Genomic DNA, 18,233 nt, shown 5'->3' on the forward strand with positions numbered 1-18,233 from the left:
TTTGTGGTGGTACCATCACAACACGGATACCAATGGTTGAAGAAGAAGGCCTTCTCAAGGGAAACTGGAAATTGACAATAAATCCACTATACTGGGGAAACTAGTGCAAGATTGGGTGAGTGAAGCAATCATGTTTCCAATTGCTTATCACCTTAATTCTCCATTCGCTCCCACTCTGACCTCTTTGTCCTTGGCCTCCTACACTGTTCAAATGAAGCTCAACTGAAGCTTAAGGAACCACACCTCATGTTTCAACTGGGTGCTTTACAGTTTTTGTTTGACTTAGCATTAATATCAACAATTTCAGTCATAACAACTGCTCCCATTTTTCTAACAGTAGCTGTTGCTAATGATTTTCCCGTGGACATTTTCAGCACCCTTAGACACATCTTTTACTTTTCCATTACCTACCCCTCTTTACCTTGCACCATCATCCCTTGCCTTTTACACTCCTTCCGATGTACTCCTTTACTGACTTCCACTCTTATCACAAGTCTTCCCCTTTGTTCTTTCCTACTCTCCCCCACCTTCCTGCTACCACACTTACTTTAAACCTGTTACACCCCTGTTTTCCAGTTCTGTTGAAAGGTCATTGACCTGAGATGTTAACTTTCTATTTCTCTCTTTAGATACTGCCTGACCTGCTGAGCATTTACAGCATTTTCCATTTAATTTCAGATTTCCAGAATTTTATGTTTTTATTTCAGATTTCCATCATCCACTATAATTTATTTTTTTGTGCGCAATAAATGCTGGCCCTGCCAGCGATGCCCAAATTGCAAGATTGGCTAAAAGAAAGTGAGAATTAATTAAGCTGACTTGCAAAAGACTGATGAAACATTGCAGATATGAAGTGGAGGAAAACAGGAAGCAATAACATGAACTTTTATTGACAGAACAAAGCAAGACATTTGCAAGATTATTGGATGTAGGTCCAATAAATTAGGCCCCTTATTCATACTTATTTATGCCTAATAAATTTATTAAACTAAACCTTATACCAAATCTTAAAATGGGACAATACAGATGGATTCTTAGGGGTATTTAAGTTTAGTGAACTAATAATAGTGAGACAAATAAACATAGCCACAGAAGCTTAGAGGTAAAGCAACAACTTGCATTTGTAGGCCCCTTTAATTTAGTAAAAACTCCCAAGGCACCTTCACACTGCATTATATGTATAGTAGAGATTATTAAGTAAAATAAGTAATTCTTATCAATTTTTGCCTCATTTAAGAAGCATTAAACGTTACATAATGCTATGATCATAGTTAATAAAACATTAGAAATCTGCCTTCTTGAACTATGTGGCATTCTTCATAGTGGTTTAATTTGATGGTATGACTTTCTCGACCACTTCAAAAGGCAGCTAAGAGCCAACCACTTTTGTATGGGATTGGAAGCACATATAGGCCAGGGCAGGTAAAGATTGCAGGTTTACCAGCTGGGATTTTACGAGAATCTGATAGCTTCAAAGCTACTTTTACAGATTTTTAAAATTAAATTCAAATTCTCAAACTGCAATGGTAAGATTTGAACATTCAGTGGACGTTTACATATGTTAAAACCAAAAATTCAGCAACTACAGTCCTTTTCCTTCTCATTAGAGATGCTGAGGCCATTTAAAGGAGTCTCTCCGATACTATGTGAGATCATCTTGGATAAAGCATTGAACCTAGAACATTCTCACTCTTCTTGAGTCCTTGGTCTGACTCAGTATGGTATATGGAAACTCCCATGAGGACTTGGACACACTTTGTTTACTAAAGTGTTAAGAGAAGCACATCAGCTGGACTGATACAGGATGTAGCAAGGAGAGAGTTGTCATTACAACTCTTTGCTCCTGTAGCATAATCAAAGCTTCTAGTATATTAGGCAAACAAACATTGGTGTGGATTTTTTTAAAAATATTTCAGCTTTTTGCTAAAACAAAGCAAACAATTTTGTTTTTGTTTTTATACAGGAAAAGCTTCCACCGATCCTGGCATTCAAGGAGGAATTATATTGTTATCTGAAAAGGAACAATGCGCAGGATTATGGGGAGAAAGTGGGGTAATGGCACTAGGTGCATTGCTCATTTGGAGAGCCAGCACAGACATGATGGGCTGAATGGCCTCCTTCTGTGCTGTAACAATTCAGTGATACTGAGTGAATTCAGCAACTGATCATTAAAGAGACTGTTAATGCCAATGCCAAAGTTGTACCTTGGTGCACCATTGAAAGGCCGTCTCCCCCAAGTTACATTAGAAAGGTTCCAGGGGTTTTGGATTACAGTTACATGGGTAGACTGAAGAACTTGAGTTTGTTCTCCTTAGAGCAGAGAGGGTGAAGAGGGGATTAAATAGAGTTGTTTCAAATTATGATGGGTTTAAAAAGAATAAATAAAGAGAAACCGTTTCCAATGATTGAAAGTTCAGTAACCAGAGGACACAGATTTAAGATGATTCAGTAATTCACCAAATGAATAGTTACATTCTGAGGGGAAATAGTCCAGTGGCAAATGACCTGGATTTTGCAGTTGTAATGGCAACAAAACTGTTTCAGTTCTTTGTCATTACAGCTGTGAAGCTGACAGCAATTTCAGACATCCACTCATACACAGTTAAACACAAGCAACCCAGAGGTTGCTGTCAGTGATTTCCTTCTTATCCACAGGGTGCACTGTTCAGGTCCCCACAGATGGAAATCTTTTGAAATCATTTGAATTAGTGTGAGCTTCCATTTATGCACCATTAATCTCACTGTAAAAACCCTTGAAAAGGTTAAGCCTTGTTGAATGAGGTGTAATTGAGTTTTTAGCAACAAGCTAAGCTTATAATTATTGATGAACGGCCTATCTGGTCCTGAAAAACAGATTTTATATTTGTGGAATGTCAAATTTCTCCACTGTGACAAAACAATTCTCTTAATTGGTTGCTGCCAAAAATATTCCACCCAGAGTACCGCCGTCCACCTGGGTTTAACATTCACTTTCAGTCGCTGTGGCGAGACAACCAGGGATTTAGGAAAATTCCACCCCAAATCTTCTTCATCACAGACTGACTATTTTCGCCACTGTAACATCACCCACTTTCAATCCTACCTCAGTCAATTTGCCACTGAGCCCAACAAGTGTCGGGCAATGACTATTTCAAGGAAGAGAGAATCTAACAACCTCCCCTTGACATTCAATGGCATTTTCATCACTGAATTCCCCATTATTAACATTCAGGGGGCAATCATTAACCAGAAATTTAACTGGACCAGCCATATAAATACTATGGCTGCAAAAGCAGATCAGATACTGGGAATTCTGAGGTGAGTACCTTACCTGCTGACTTCCCAAGGTCTGTCCACCATCTACAAGGCTCATATCAAGATAATGATGGGATATTCTGCACTTGCCTCAATGAGTGTGGCTCCAATAACACTCAAGAAGCTCCACACCATCTAGGACAAAGAAGCCCACTTGAGTAGCACCCCACTCACCACCTTAAACATCCTCTCTCTCCACCAGCAGCAGTGGCAGCAGTGTGTAACATCTACAAGATGCACTGCAGCAACCCACCAATGGTCTTTCGACAGCAACTTCCAAACCCGTGACCTCTACACTTAGAAGGACAAGGTCAGCAGGTGCATGGGAACACCTGCAATTTTCCCTTCAAGTCATGCATCATCCTGACTTGGAAATTTATCGCCAATCCTTCACTGTTGTTGTTTCAAAATCTTGGAACTCCCTACCTAACAGCGCTATGGGAGTGCCTACACCACACAACTGCAGTGGTTCAAGAAGGCAGCTCCCCACTACCATCTCAATGGCAATTAGGGATGGGCAATGAATGCTAGCCTTGGCAGTGATGGCCATATTCCCTCAAATGAATAGAAAAAAAATCATGATCCGGACCAGATTACGCCAATGTTTTCTTTGCTAGCATCCAATACTCAGGTTTCTATAATCTATTCTACTTGTATCCTATCGATTTTATGAAATCCTATAAGCAATGCCAAAGGCTACTGAGAATAATGTTCTGCTGGTCATTGGCAATAAACAGCTTTAATTTGCACATGTGTGACATATTCTGGATGCACAAGACATCCCCAAAGATAAATTAATCAATTCCCATGATGTGTCTGGATATGGTATTAAAATAATAAGCCAAATATGGAAGAGAAATTAACTCTCTATTAATCTTGAAATTTAAATAGTTCCAACATTATGCACAAAATAATTCTGCCAGAGGTAGTCATCACTTTTTACTTATGTACAGTTTTTTTTACTTACCAAAGGTAAAATTTTAGTCTAACATTAGCAGACAAAAATACAATACAGGATATCTGCAGTCAATCAAGGGCTTAGTAAGCAATTTTCTTACACATAATACCCAGAACATTCCTTCCTGTACTTTTCCAATACTGAATAATGCTCCAAAGAATATTTCTTAATATGTTAATAATTGCAAGCTTGTTCTAGATTTTTTTAAGTTTACAAATGTTACTCCAGTCCTCGGTACTTTAGTGTTACATATCCAGCTAAGTATGCAGCTATAAACTTCTCTAAGCCAGCGTTTAAACATTGAAAAAAAAGTGCTTTACCATCTTCCTCAGAGTATAGCCGACACCCCATTGAACAACTGCATTGCTTCAGGATGTATGATCCGCCTACACCGTCTGTATTCAGAAGAACAAGCCTGTGCTAAGGGTCAGCACTCCCCACTCATAACGATCAAAGTTCTGCATTCAGCTGCACACACTGTAAGGTCTCTCCAGAGCAGCAAGCTCAGAGAATGCAGCATGACCCGATGAATTCAGAGCTCTGTTGAACTCGGAAAAGTGATTAGCAGTGGGAGAAGTAATGCATGAATGTGACTCCTTCAGTGGACAAGTAGGTTGATAAAAAGGGGAGGGAGTGGAGGAGGTCTGGGAAAATAAATCCTGTCTTCAGAAATTCCCGAAGCTTGAAGCCTCTCTACCAGTTCAAAAAAACACTTCAACTGAACATTTCAATTAGCATTGAAGTACCAGTTAAGAATCATAGTTCTTTAAAGATTTCCAAACGTAAAGGGTTCCATGAAAGATCTCCTGCTCAAATAAATTCACGTTACCTCATTCTATTAAGCAGAAGTTCATTTTTGTCACTTAATTCACAGGACACTATAAACTTACAACAAATATTTGCACTTGCCATGGAGAGAGCATGCTTCTCTCAGACGGCTTTATGGTGCTCAGAGAGCCAGAAAAAAAATGTGTTAAATTCTCTCTTCCACATTGTAAATAGGTTTACAGCTTGTTCAGACACAAAGCCCCTTTCATGTGACACGGCTGACTTTTATTTTGTGTCCCACAGCTGTATAAAGCTCAAGTTAATTCTGGAATATCCAGCACTAAGTTTAGAACTGCCTGAACCGGCAGCTCCATCTGAGCTACTGTAGCTCACTCTGCCACTGTACAGTCCAGTCTTTCCACTCACTAATCAAGTAACCCCGCCTCTAGACTTCCGTGCCTGGTCTTCCTGACGGGGAACGCCTCCCTCTTGTAAGATATATCATCAAACTGTTAAACACACCCTCGAAAGGATTTGTCCTCAAGAATTTTAATGGCCTTTTGCCAAGTTCCTGGCACTTTATGGCATTCGTGTGAGGTATGGAACAACTTTGTACTGTATAGGCTGTTAACATTGTGACAGACCTACTGTGGTATCCTTAGCAGCCCCTGAATCAATGAGCACAGAAGTTGGCAACATGATCTGTGCAAGTTTTAAATGGCCTAAAGACATAGGGTGATGCTGATGTTCACCAGTGCTTGCTTGATTTTCTGAAAATCAGCATTTATGATATTTATAAGCTCTTTGAATTTTTGGCTTGGAGGACACAATATTTAGATGCACAAATATATTTACCACAGTTGCCTAATTGTTTTGAATGTTATTATTTTTTAAATATGTTGACTGTCTTATCTTCCCATTTTTCCAATTTTTTCTTTCCTTCAGTGACTATCACTGGAGGACAGTTCAAGGGGCATCAGCAGCCATTAGGTATATCGCTCAAGGGTATTATTCTTCATGCAGGACTCTTAAATGACAAAGCTAGGGCTGGAATTTTCTAGCCCAATGGCGTTGGGCATTATGGTGGGCGAGGGGTGGACAATATGGCAAGAAGGCCAAAAATTGGTTCCATGCTGACGTGAAAGCATTTTGCAATCGCCCGCTCCACCCATCAATGGCAGGTCACGTTTCCTGTTACTGCAGGTCAGGAATGTCATTTTAATACATTGGCATCTAACTATATGCCCTGCTCACTGGAATCATCCCCCCATGCTGGATCATCCAGACACATTGGTGTTTCACAACTGTGTATAAGCGACATGCACCTGGCAAGCTGCACTTTGCTCAGGACTTCGAGGTTTGTTTGCCTATCTTCTTCTGATAGCACTCGCAGTCATCAGCACAAGGCTTCACAGGCAGCACCACATCACTTTTAGGGCGGCTCACAGGTAGGTCTCTACCTACCAGACCAGCCATAAGGCGGGGTTGGCTTTACAACAGCTGCAGGGCTGTGGCTTGTTTGGAGAAGGTGGTGAAGTGGCCTCAAGTAAGGAAAGAGGCTGCAGAGGGAGGTCTGTACTGGGGAAGAGTGGTATCCCAGGGTGTGTGTGGGGGCACATGTTGATCTGTGCAAGTGGCCTTCAGATGGTGAGGGCTGAGGAGGCAGTTTCCAGAGGAGATGAGGCCAGATGGACATGTGAAGGTGCGTATGAGAGCGTGAGTGGTGATGTCCCTTGATCTGGCAGTGAGTAAGATGCCACTGAATGTGTGATGGCCTTGTAAGTGTATGCGTTTAGTCTGATGAGATGGCAGCGCGGATGAGATCATTCATCTTTTTTCCTGCACTGGATGGCCTACTTTCTGTGTGCAGCACTGGCACTGACCACCTGTGCCACCACCTCTGCCACCACCTCCCAAGCTGGACTGGTGAGACGGATGGGTCTCCTGCGGGCCAGAGCAGGGGTAGAGGACATCGTGATGAGCTCCATGGCATCCAGAAGGGGTCTCAGGAATGCGTCACAGAATCGGGAGGCTGCACTCTTCTTGGCTTCTGGGACCATGTCTTCAATGGAGTAGTCCTGGGCTGCAAGCATTGAGAAGTGTGTGTGTGGCTACAAGTTTAAAGATGGCGCTCTGCAATAAAAAGTGGCAAGGTAACAGTGTGGCGGACAAATCGGAGATCGCCTGCCAGCGAGACAGCGCGTTACCTGTGGCTGCATAATTAATGAGGTGGGAATAGGACGATACGCCACGAAAATCCGCCAATGTGGCCAGCGGGTAAAACGACTTTTTTCCCGCCCACTACCGCACTTTGTGCAAATCTGGGACGATTCCGCCCTAGGAGGCTTTTGCCCTTCCATCACCGAACCTTCAGCAACACTGGGATAGATGGGTAGTGACACTGGGATAGACGGGCAACGACACTGGGATAAACAGGCAGTGACACAGGGATAGCTGGGCACCGACACTGGGATAGGTGGGCAGTGAGACTGGGATAGACAGGCAGCGACACTAGGATAAACAGGCAGCAACACTGGGATAGATGGGCAGCGACACTGGGATTGACGGGCAGCGACACTGGGATAGATGGGCAGCGACACTGGGATTGACGGGCAGTGACACTGGGATAGATGGGCAGCGACACTGGGATAGACGGGCAGCGACACTGGGATTGATGGGCAGCGACACTGGGATAGACGGGCAGCGACACTGGGATTGACGGGCAGCGACACTGGGATAAACAGGCAGTGACACTGGGACCCAGCCATTCTTACTTCGTCTTGATTTTGTGCTGGAAGCGACATTTGATGTACAACATACCTGCTGATATACAGCTGGGCATCCTACTGTCATAGTCAAATGAGGAGAGGGTTGGTAACTGGAGGACACAGCTTTAAGATAACTTGCAAAGTTTGTTGTGATCCAGAAGACACTGCTTTAAAGGGTGGTGGAAATAAATTCAACAGTAACTTTCAAAAGGTAATGGTTAAATGCTTAAGAGGGAAAAATTTTCCAGGGATACGGGGTAAGAGGATTAGTAGCTCTTTCAGAGAGCTGACACAGGCACAATGGGCCGAATGGCATCCTTCAATGCTGTATGATTCAACAATACCATGCTATCAACTAACTTCCTCAACTGCACTTTCCAACCACTGGACTATAGAGTGTTTTTCACATATCGTCGAAGAAAATTTATCCTTAAATGCTTCAAATTTGGGGTGTGATAACATAGGGCCAGTTAACACCAAAAATGGTCTTTAACATTACAGACTTAATGGGCTGAATTTAATGCCCTCCCCACCAGCTAGTTTGGTGGGGGGGTGCATTTAATCAGGTTGGGGGTGGCAGGTGAGGACCTGATTAAGTCAATGGCAGGAAGGCCCCTGATCAGCTTTCATGCACCCTGCCCCCCAGCCCCAGATCCCAGCCCTCAAACCTATTGAGGCCCTTAAGTGGGCAATTAATGCATGCTTGAGGGACTCATCCCATTGCTGCAAGTATTAATCCAAGGGGACTCGCATAGGGAAGCCCAAAAGCAAAGGTTGAGAGGGGATCCCATGTTGCCTGGAACTCAGTGCCTGATCGAGGGGTCCAACATTGGGAAGGTGGGGGATGCACACTGAGAGCTACCCCTTCTCTTGCTGCCAAACAATTACCCCCTTCTCCAATGAATCCCACCCGCAATGCCCCTCCTACAGTCTGGGTCCCTCAGCAACCCTGGACCTCAGGTGGGTGCAAAATGAGTAGCAGCCAGAATCTTCACGGTGCTACTGAGCAATGAAGAGCTGCTGGCCTAATTGGCTGGCAGCTCTTGGTGGGCGGGGCCTCTGCCCCTGAGGCCCTTAATCTCGGGGAAGGCCTGCCACTGCCCAGTTAAGTGCCTGGTTACACTTAACCTAATGTGGCAGCCTTCCCGAAAAATAGTCACGTTGGACCCTCACCAGCTCTCTAGCTGGTGATAGAGATCCCATGCTGGCCATATTAAAACTTGCCCAATGAATTAGTACACTATGTGAAAGCTGAGTCAAATGCAGAGTATTGAATTTCTGTATTCATTATTTGAACAGCACAGGATGATAATAACATCAACTCTTCTTTCCCAGAAAATTCCTCAGTAAGACCTCACTCATAATTAGCAGATAAAATGACTATTTTATTAACTGCTGAATGTTTTATAAACTAGCTGGCACATGTGAATAGTGCAGACAAATGCAAGTTCCACTTGCATCATTAGATTAATTCAGTCAACAAACAGACACCTTGAACACCTCCACACTAGTTCAACTATTTTACGTCTGCTTTAAGTCTTCAGTGCCTGCCTGTGGATCTCGAATGTGGTACATTATTTTCCATAAATTCTTTGCCAGATGTCTGTCTTTAATTGTCAAGGTTGTTTTCACTCTGAATCTAATCAAAATTTAGAAGCTTCTATCTCCTTGGATAAGCAATATGCTTTCGGATGTTGGTCTTAAAAATGACAATTTCCAAGAACATTGACAAATTGTTGATTTTGATGACCTCTTCAACTTTGTTCAGAACACACACACCTCACATTTTGCAACTTAGCCATCCTGGCACAGAAGTGCATGACTGTCAGTGTGCCCAATTAGTGCCTGCGTTCTTGGACATGCAACACTGTCAGGTGAATAGGTTTGCCTGGACTGCTAAATCATCAAATTTATTCCTATAATCTAACAGACACAAGAATCCTGGAAAAACAAACGATAGATTGTTTTTTTTTACATTTGTGCATCTGTTATGGACCTTCATGTATGGGAATGTGTATTAGGGTTTATAATCTTGTGGTGGCAATGGGGGTCTTGGCCATTGGCTGGAGAGCCAGCAAGACCTTCACATCACCTCTTTTTGAGACTGTATCCTATGGCACTCAGGCAGTTAACAAGATTTCCCCTGGGACCCCATGGACAGAAGTCCCGTCGCCAAGAGCTGCTAGCCAATCAGAAGCTAGCAGCTCTCCTGTAATTAACAGCACCACCAGGGAGGCAGTGGCTGCTGCTGGGACAACACCCACTGAAGGCCTCATGTTCAGGAGCGACCTAGGCACAAGTGAGTGATAGCAGGAGGGGGGTCGTGGGGTGGGGTTCGTGGGAGAGGGTGGCTGATGGAATTCAGCAGGATTGACAGCGGGTAGCTTTCAATGGGCCACCACTTCCCAACGCCCAGTCCTTCAATCAAGTACTGAGTACATTTGAACCACGGATTCCTCTGGGAGCCCGCAAGCAAACAGGCCAGGGTTTGCTTGTCAATATCTCCACATGATAAGCACCCTGCTCACCATTGGGTTAATACCAGCAGTGGTGGGATCAGACCCTTACATAGGTATTAATTACCCACTTAAGGGCTTCAATAGTCAGTGGGTGGGAGGACACCCAAGATTCTTCCCACCACAGACTTAATTGAGGTGGAAGCACAAATGTAGCAGAATCCCCAACCAGCACCATCCCACTCAAATAAATTAACCAAACTCACCAAGAGGAAGGCATTAAATTCCATCATATGTGTGAGAATATATCCTGGAATTTATATGTGAGAATGCATACTGGGCTTTACGTGTGAGAATATACTGATTAAATAGATGAGTTTTAATTTTCTAAAATCCGCGAGATTCTGAAAAGGTCCCATCAGACTCAAAAAACGCAAATGTAATTCCCCTATTCAAGATAGGATGAAGGCAGGAAGCAGGAAACTACAAGACAGTTAGCTTAACTTCTGTCTTTGGGAAATGCTGGAATCCATTATCCAGGAGATGTCTGGCCACCTGTTTCTACTGATACAGTTTCCAGATAGCCTCATTATGAATGCTTGCCTGAACTCCAAGGCTCAATAATGGATCAGTTCAACAGGGATATGCTTACACAGATTGAGGTGGAGTGTTAGTTTTAACTAATTTTACCTCTTTATAAGTTTATTATTAGTTATCCTTTTTTGATTTTTTTTCCAATATCTCTATGTAAGTTGGGTAAGATTAAGAGGTGTGAAGTGGGGCAAAGCTTTTATTACTGAAACTAGGAATGGCAGTGTCTGATTGACACTTTTATAATGCTGCAAGTGCAGCAGGTTTTTTTTCAAAGCAGATTTCTGAATAGGTGTTTTTTCTATGAGCATTTCAAGATTTGCCATTGCCATTATACAGCTCATTCTTTCTGTACATAGTGCATGCTGGGTGAGGGGCATGGGGGATGCAGGTGCATGGAGGGGGTAGGGGAGATATGAGTTGGCATGGGAGGCACAGAGGGAGCATGGGGAGTGGGTGAGGGGGTGTGAGGAGTGAGGGCTAAAGTACCTAACAGCTTTTAATACAACAAGGCTGATGTCCCAAATAACCGAAGCGGGCCTTCTAACCATGGCCTCGGCACCAACCCACCTCTGTGACCACCTCCAAACTGGCTCAATTCCACCCCCCACCTCCACCCACCTCCCTGAAGCAAACATAGTGCTTGCAGGGGCTATGTATATAGAGGCAGGGTCTGCCAAGTCGGGAAATTGTCTGAAGCGAGATCTCTGCTTTGTTAGTTAAAATCCAGCCCAAAGAGTCTGTAAGCAGATATAGGCAGGTTAAGTGAGTGGAATAAAATTTGACAGACAGGGTATAATATGGGAAAACATAATGTTGTCCACTTTGGTAGGAAGAATAGAACAGCAAAGTATTATTTTAATGAAGAAGACTAAAGGATGCTGTGGTTTAGAGGAATCTGGATGCCCTCGTACATGAATTACAAAAGTTAGCAAGTAATTAGGAAGGCAAATCAAATGTTGGCCTTTATTACAAGGACAATGGAGTATGAAACTAAGAAGCCTTGCTACAACTGTACAGAGCATAGCTGAGATCATACCTAGAGAACTGTGTACTGTTTTGGTCTCCTTAAGGAAGATATATTGGGATGCGAGGCAGTTCAGTGAAGTTCACTAGGTTGATTCTTGGGATGCAGAGGTTGTCTTATGAGGAAAGGTTGTGCAGATCGGGCCTATACTCACTGGAGTTTAGAAGAATGAGAGCTGTTCTTATTGAAACCTATAAGATTGTGAGCAGGTTGGACAGTGTAGATGCTGAGAGGATGTTTTCCCTCATGGGGAAATCATGAACGAGATTCAGAATAAGGGGTCTTTCTTTTAAGATGGAAATGAGGAAGGAGTTCTTCCCTCAGGGGGTCATGATCTTTGGAATTCTCTATCTCAGACAGCAATGGAGGCTGAGTCATTGAATATATTCAAGGCTGAGTTAGGCAGATTTTTGATCTAAGGAGGAGTCAAGGGTTATGACTGACAGGCAGAAATGTGGAGTTGAGACCTCAGTCAGATCAGCCATGACCTTCTTGAATGGCAAAGCAAGGTCAAGGAGCCAATTGGCCTACTCCTGCTCCTAATTCTTATGTTGTAATAGTGATGGTGGTAAGTGGTAAATGGTAGGAGGTTTCTTTGGCTACATTTGACCTGATAACTTGAGATTTCATCCGGTCCAGAATCAATGTTGGGAACTCCTATGGCCTCTCCCTCCTGACTGTAGACCACAGTGCCCCCTTCTCTGGTGAGTCTGGCCTGCTGGTGGGACAGGACATACCAAGGGTTGGTAATGTAGTGTCTGGAACATTGGCTGCAATGTATGATTTGCTGAGTCGGACAATGTTAGACTGTTGCTTGACTAGTCTATGAGACAGCTCTCTCAATGTTGGCACCCGTCCCCAGTAATACTTGTGGGAGAAAGGAATAGAAGGATATGTGAATAGGGTTTGATGAATTAGTGTGGAAAGAGGCTTGTGTGAAATACCAATATAGACCAGTTGGGCTGAATGACCTGTTTCTGCGTTTAAATTCTACATCTGTGTATATGGCACATCCACCGAAGTTATGGCGGACGATTGGGAGATTGCCCACAAAAACTACTGAATGCTTGGCCCATATTTTTTGCCTCTTCACAGTCATATGGGAACTAAGCAACCGCAACACGTATTTGCATTGAGTGTGAAATCAGTCCTGGGTAATAGAAAATTGGCAGCGATATTTTTCTTGGCTCATTTGGCAAGTTAGTTGTGTGGGCACAAGACAACTTCAAAATCCCACTATCCTATCTAATGACCAGCATCAGGAACCCTTGGTGAATTTCCATCCCTATTCTGATGATGGTTCGGGTAATTTCAGCCATTGCAAACTCAATACAAACTAGGGTTTCAACGTGTATGTTCTAGGACTAAAAATGCACTCAAGACCCTGTGGAAGACCTGATGCGTGGAGCTACTTGGAAATTTCTCAGGAAGTTTCAACATCTGAGGGGAAATTCCCCTGCTCCCTGGGACCCTCCGTGAAGATCTCTGACTCTGAGTTGGTCGGAGACTTTGGACAGTTCCACGACGCTTACCTGGAAAGTTAACCAGGAGTTGTTAGATTAAAACCAGAACTGCCACCCCAATCACTCACACTGACCTCCTGACTATACCCCCGACCCACCGACTACCCATTGACATGACCTGACTACCCCCTGACACCCCTAATGCCTTCCTGACCCCCCGACTAAACCCCAACCCCCTGACTACACCCCTAACTACCTTCCAGATTACCCTCGCAACGCCGTGGCTATATCGCAAAAGCCCCGAATACCCTCCCGACCCAACTACCCACTCACCAATCAACCCACCTTTCCCACCTACCCACCTCACTCACTCACCTACCTCACCACCCTACCCACTTACCCATTCCCTCATTCATCCACTCACCCATTCACTAACATTCAAAGGCCGGACGTTTAAACACGTTATGGAAGTTTGCAATCTGGCTTCCCAGCCAATGGATTAATGAATAATCATTCTGCCACACTGAGTGTCCTTGAGAAATAGCCAATGGGCCGTTCGGAGCCATCCTCCATCCGGCAGGAGAGTACTGCCTCTACTCTGTAAGGGGTTGCATCGCAGGTTAAAATTAATTCTTTCTTTGGGTTGAAAAGTTCCAACAGGGCTGATGAATGTAGCAACTGCTTTACTGTCATAAAAGCCTGTTGTTGTGGGGCTTGCCAAGTCCACCTGTGGTCTTTCTTGAGTAAACCATATAATGGAGCCAGTGCTGTTGACAAATTTGGGAGAAAACGACCATAGTAGTTAAATATTCCCAAGAAGGTCTTGAGTTCTATGGCATTGTTCAGGGCTGGCGCCTCACGAATAGCTTTCACCTTTTCTTCTACTGGGTGAATTCCCTGTGAATCGACCCTATGCCCCAGGTAAACCACCTCTTTTGCTTGGAAGATACAGTTTTCTCTTTTCAAACGTACTCCTGCTTGTGAGAAATGCTTCAATATCTCTTCCAGGTTAGCCAGGTGGACTTCATCAGTTGGTCCTGTTACTAAGACATCATCGAGTTAAACTACCACATGGGGTAGACCTTGAAGTAAATTTTCCATGGTCCATTGGAAAATGGCACAAGCCGATGAGACTCTGAAGGGTGATCTGGTATATTGGTATAACCCCCTATTTGTGTTGATACTCACAAAATCCTGAGAGGCCTTTTCTAGCTTGCCTTGCTGGTAAGCATGGCTCATGTCGGGTTTCGTATATACAGATCCCCCTGCCAGTTTGAAGTACAATTTATAAATTTTCGGATGCCTATCAAGACTGGCCACTTTGTTAATGGTCAACTTGTAATCCTCGCATACTCAAACACTCGAGTCAGGCTTTAGCACTGGAACTATAGGTGCTGCCCATTTGGAAAGTTGTACAGGTTGTAAGATCCCAACCTTTCTAGCCTGTCAAATTCAACATCAACTTTTTCTCGCAATGCAAGTATCTGGGGGTTGCCCCTGGATCCACATGGATTTTAGCTTGCAGCCCCTGAATCTTCCCAAGCTCGTCCCTTAAAACAGAGGCATATTTCAGTAATAATTCTTGCAGATCTTTCATTCTGAGTTGAAAAATCTGGGTCCCCTCCACCTTTATTTCCTTAAGCCAGTTCTGACCGAGTAGGCTTGGACCCTCCCTGCTACCACTGTTAGGAGTAAATTAACAGACTGGCTTTCATATACTTGCATATACCTCTTACTCCTATGCCTTCACCAGTCTTTAAATTAGCATCTGAATTTTCCAGATTTAATGAGTGGTCTCCTCCATTCAGATATTTGAATGTATGTTCCCCTATAACTGTCGTGGATGCCCCTGTATCCACCTCCATCTGGATGAGTTTTCCATTAACTTCCACTATCACGTAGATTGGCTCTGTTTTACCCATTTTTAAGTTTGTATAATGAGTAAATATCTAGCTCTGTTTCTTCTGGTTCTTTTATTCTTTCTACCATTTTGTTTAAAATTTTGTCTCAATTTGTCTTCACAATATCGCAAAATGTGCCCATTACGATGGCAGTAGAAACACTCGAGCCTCTTAAATTGTCATTCGTTTGCAGCTGTCTGGTTCCATTTCTGCCATTATTAATGTGGATTTTCTCTGTTAAACTTTTGCTTGTCTGTTAATGATGGCTGTTTCCCACCTTTCCGTGGAGCCCAGCACTTTTGCACCATTTCTAACTGGTGCCTCCCTCCCTACATGAAGGAAGGCGCCATTTTGTGCTCCCTTGGTTGCTTCTGAATCCCTGACTGCGCTCTCCATTGCGAGCGCCATCTCCAGCGCTTTGCTGAAGTCTAACTTTGTTTCTGACAACAACCTTTTTTTGAATGGCGTCTTCATTAATCCCACATACTAATCGGTCTCTTAACATGTTGTTAATTGTTGTCCCGAACTCACAGTACTGTGTTAATTGTTTTAACGCTGCTACATAGCAAGTGACTGTCTCTCCAGGGGCACGACACCTCGAATTAAATTTAAAATGTTGTGTTGTTACTGAGGAGGTCAGCTGAAAGTGGCTTTTCACATGAATTGCCAGCTCTTGGAATCTGGGACGTTGGGTGCCATTACGAATTAGGCTGTATGTTTTACTGCCACATGTCAATAAGAGGAATCCCTGCCTCTTCTCCTCCCCCGATATGTCATCGGCAAAAATGAAGAAATGTGACCAGTCATCAGTGGTCTGATCAAATGGTTCGATACAACTAAACTGTGGCATATTTGAGGGAGGTAACTTCGATGGCTATGCTGAGGGCTGTACTTACAATCACCCTGCAAGGCATGGCTGATTCACTACAGTTGAGTTTTTGCTGATTTCCTTAAAGTCATTGACTGGTTGTGTTTTGCCTCGGCACCAGTTATGTTCCTTCTGTCAGGTCGCTTTTCTCACGAACATGGTTGCAAGCCTATCTACTGGTGGGTGAGTTGGCAAACAATGAACTGTAGGCGCAAAGGCCAATATAAATGAAGCACATGCTGTTTATTTACACAAGTAACAGAGCACTAACATGATGTGTGCTTCTTAAATCAGACCCTATTCTAAACTACTGATTAACATTGTAGGTCATGCTACACAGCCATTGGGTAACATAGTCATGTGGTCAATCTGCTCACATTCTCTTAAAGGTGTATTGCACTTCAGGTTACCACAAGAAGATAGAATAAAAGACAGGAAATAGGGACAGATCGATGGTGGGGCTGCAACAGAAAAGTTGGGTTGCTGGGGGGAAGCAGTAGAGAATGTAGGTGAGGGCCACATAATTGACATAAATTTCATGAATGCTGGAAGGTCAGACTGAAATTAAAATGGTGTAAAGGGGAAATATAGCAAACAGAGGAATTATGAAATACTGGTCATGATAGTCTTTTGGGTTCAGGTCTTATTAACATGTTGTTGGTGTGCTTTCCATTGTGAGTGCCAACTCCAGCACCTTGCTGAAGTCTAAATTTGTTTCTTTTCTGAATGGCGTCTTCATTAATCTCAAATACTAATCGGTCTCTTAACATGTCATTAATCGACGTCCCAAACTCACGGTGCTCTGTCAGTTGTTTTAAGGCTGCTATACAGCAAGCGACTGACTCTTCAGGGGCACAACACCTCGAATTAAATTTAAAGTAATGCATTTTATGCAAAACATTTGGTTTCCTAAACTGGCAGGTAAGGCATTTTGGGGATGTGAATGAGGTGCGGCTTCAAGAATGAGCTGATTTTTGTGGAAGAATAGTACTCTTCTTGCTCTCCCAAAGGTCCTATAAAGGTGAACAAAATGCTTAGCTTCTTGGAGCAGCCTCGAGCAATCCCATTGAAGATCGTTAATGAGACCTTTCAACAGTTAGAGAAATGAGACAGGCATGAACTGTATTTCCTTCACTCATTTCTCTTTAAAAACTGCTATCACTCTCCTGTAACAGGCATTGGATCCCAGATTGCGTATCTAATCAGTCTCTCACATGCTTTGGGTGGAAGCGTTGGGCATCCATTTAATGGCAATCATGAAAATTGATTCAGACAGAAAATGGATGCATAATATCCACATTAGACTTTCAGTTGCTGGCCTCCAATTTTTCAGAAGAGAAACATGCAGCCAGCAGTTGAATGTTTTCCCCAATCAAGGAGCAGTGTTGGATACATTCTAAAAATGTACACCCCATCTTGACCACAGGCTATCTTGGGATAGTTAAAATCACCAAATATTATTGCCATGTTGTTCTTGCATATCTCTCTGAACTGTTTACAGATCTCCCCTCTAGCTCATCTCCATATGTTTGGTGTTCTGTAATGCACATGAGAATTGAACTATTTCACTTCCTATTTTTAAATTCTCTCCATATGAATTCTGTCTTAGCACCACCCTTAAATTCTACTGCTGTGAAATGATCCTTAAATACTCTGCCACCCCAACCATTTGTTTCTCTCCCTACCTCTCTGAAAGTGTTATAAACTAGGAACATTAAATCCATCCTGTGCCAATCTAAGTCACATAGTTATTAATTCTTTTAACTTTAATTTTGTTCAGAATGCTTTATACATTTACATACATACCACTCCATTAATTCCATTTTTGGGAGACACTCACCCTTATCATTATGCTCGGTTATTCCCTCTAACTCTGCTGTGCTGATATAGCAGTATTCTGGAAACGTGATAGTGAACGATCACTATTTGTTCAGTTGCATGATATAGGTACTAAACTGAATGATCCGAAATGTACCTCGGGGGAAAACGTGTAGCCAGCATCACTGATACGTCAAGGACAGTGAGAGGTAAGAGAAGGGGAAGATGGGGAGGGAAGAAATGTGTTCAAAATGCTTGCGTTCCTGGACAAATAGTGAGCACAAACCATTGAATAAAATTCAAAATAATTTGGCAAAAGTA

At 43.1% G+C, this 18,233-nt stretch overlaps 1 protein-coding gene across 2 annotated transcripts in view; it reads right to left on the minus strand.

Annotated features, from left to right (window-relative positions):
• Positions 1-4,598, minus strand: part of LOC121287443 (pleckstrin homology domain-containing family G member 4B-like) — a 198,406-nt gene extending 193,808 nt beyond the window's left edge. For both annotated transcript variants that reach the window (XR_005945191.1, XM_041205331.1), the window contains exon 1: positions 4,573-4,598. The gene's annotated coding sequence lies outside the window, so the exon portion shown is untranslated. The remainder of the gene's footprint in view (positions 1-4,572) is intronic.
• Between the last annotated feature and the right edge of the window lie 13,635 nt (positions 4,599-18,233).

The sequence above is a fragment of the Carcharodon carcharias genome, chromosome 14, assembly GCF_017639515.1.
Source record: "Carcharodon carcharias isolate sCarCar2 chromosome 14, sCarCar2.pri, whole genome shotgun sequence".
Taxonomy (NCBI): Eukaryota; Metazoa; Chordata; class Chondrichthyes; order Lamniformes; family Lamnidae; genus Carcharodon; species Carcharodon carcharias.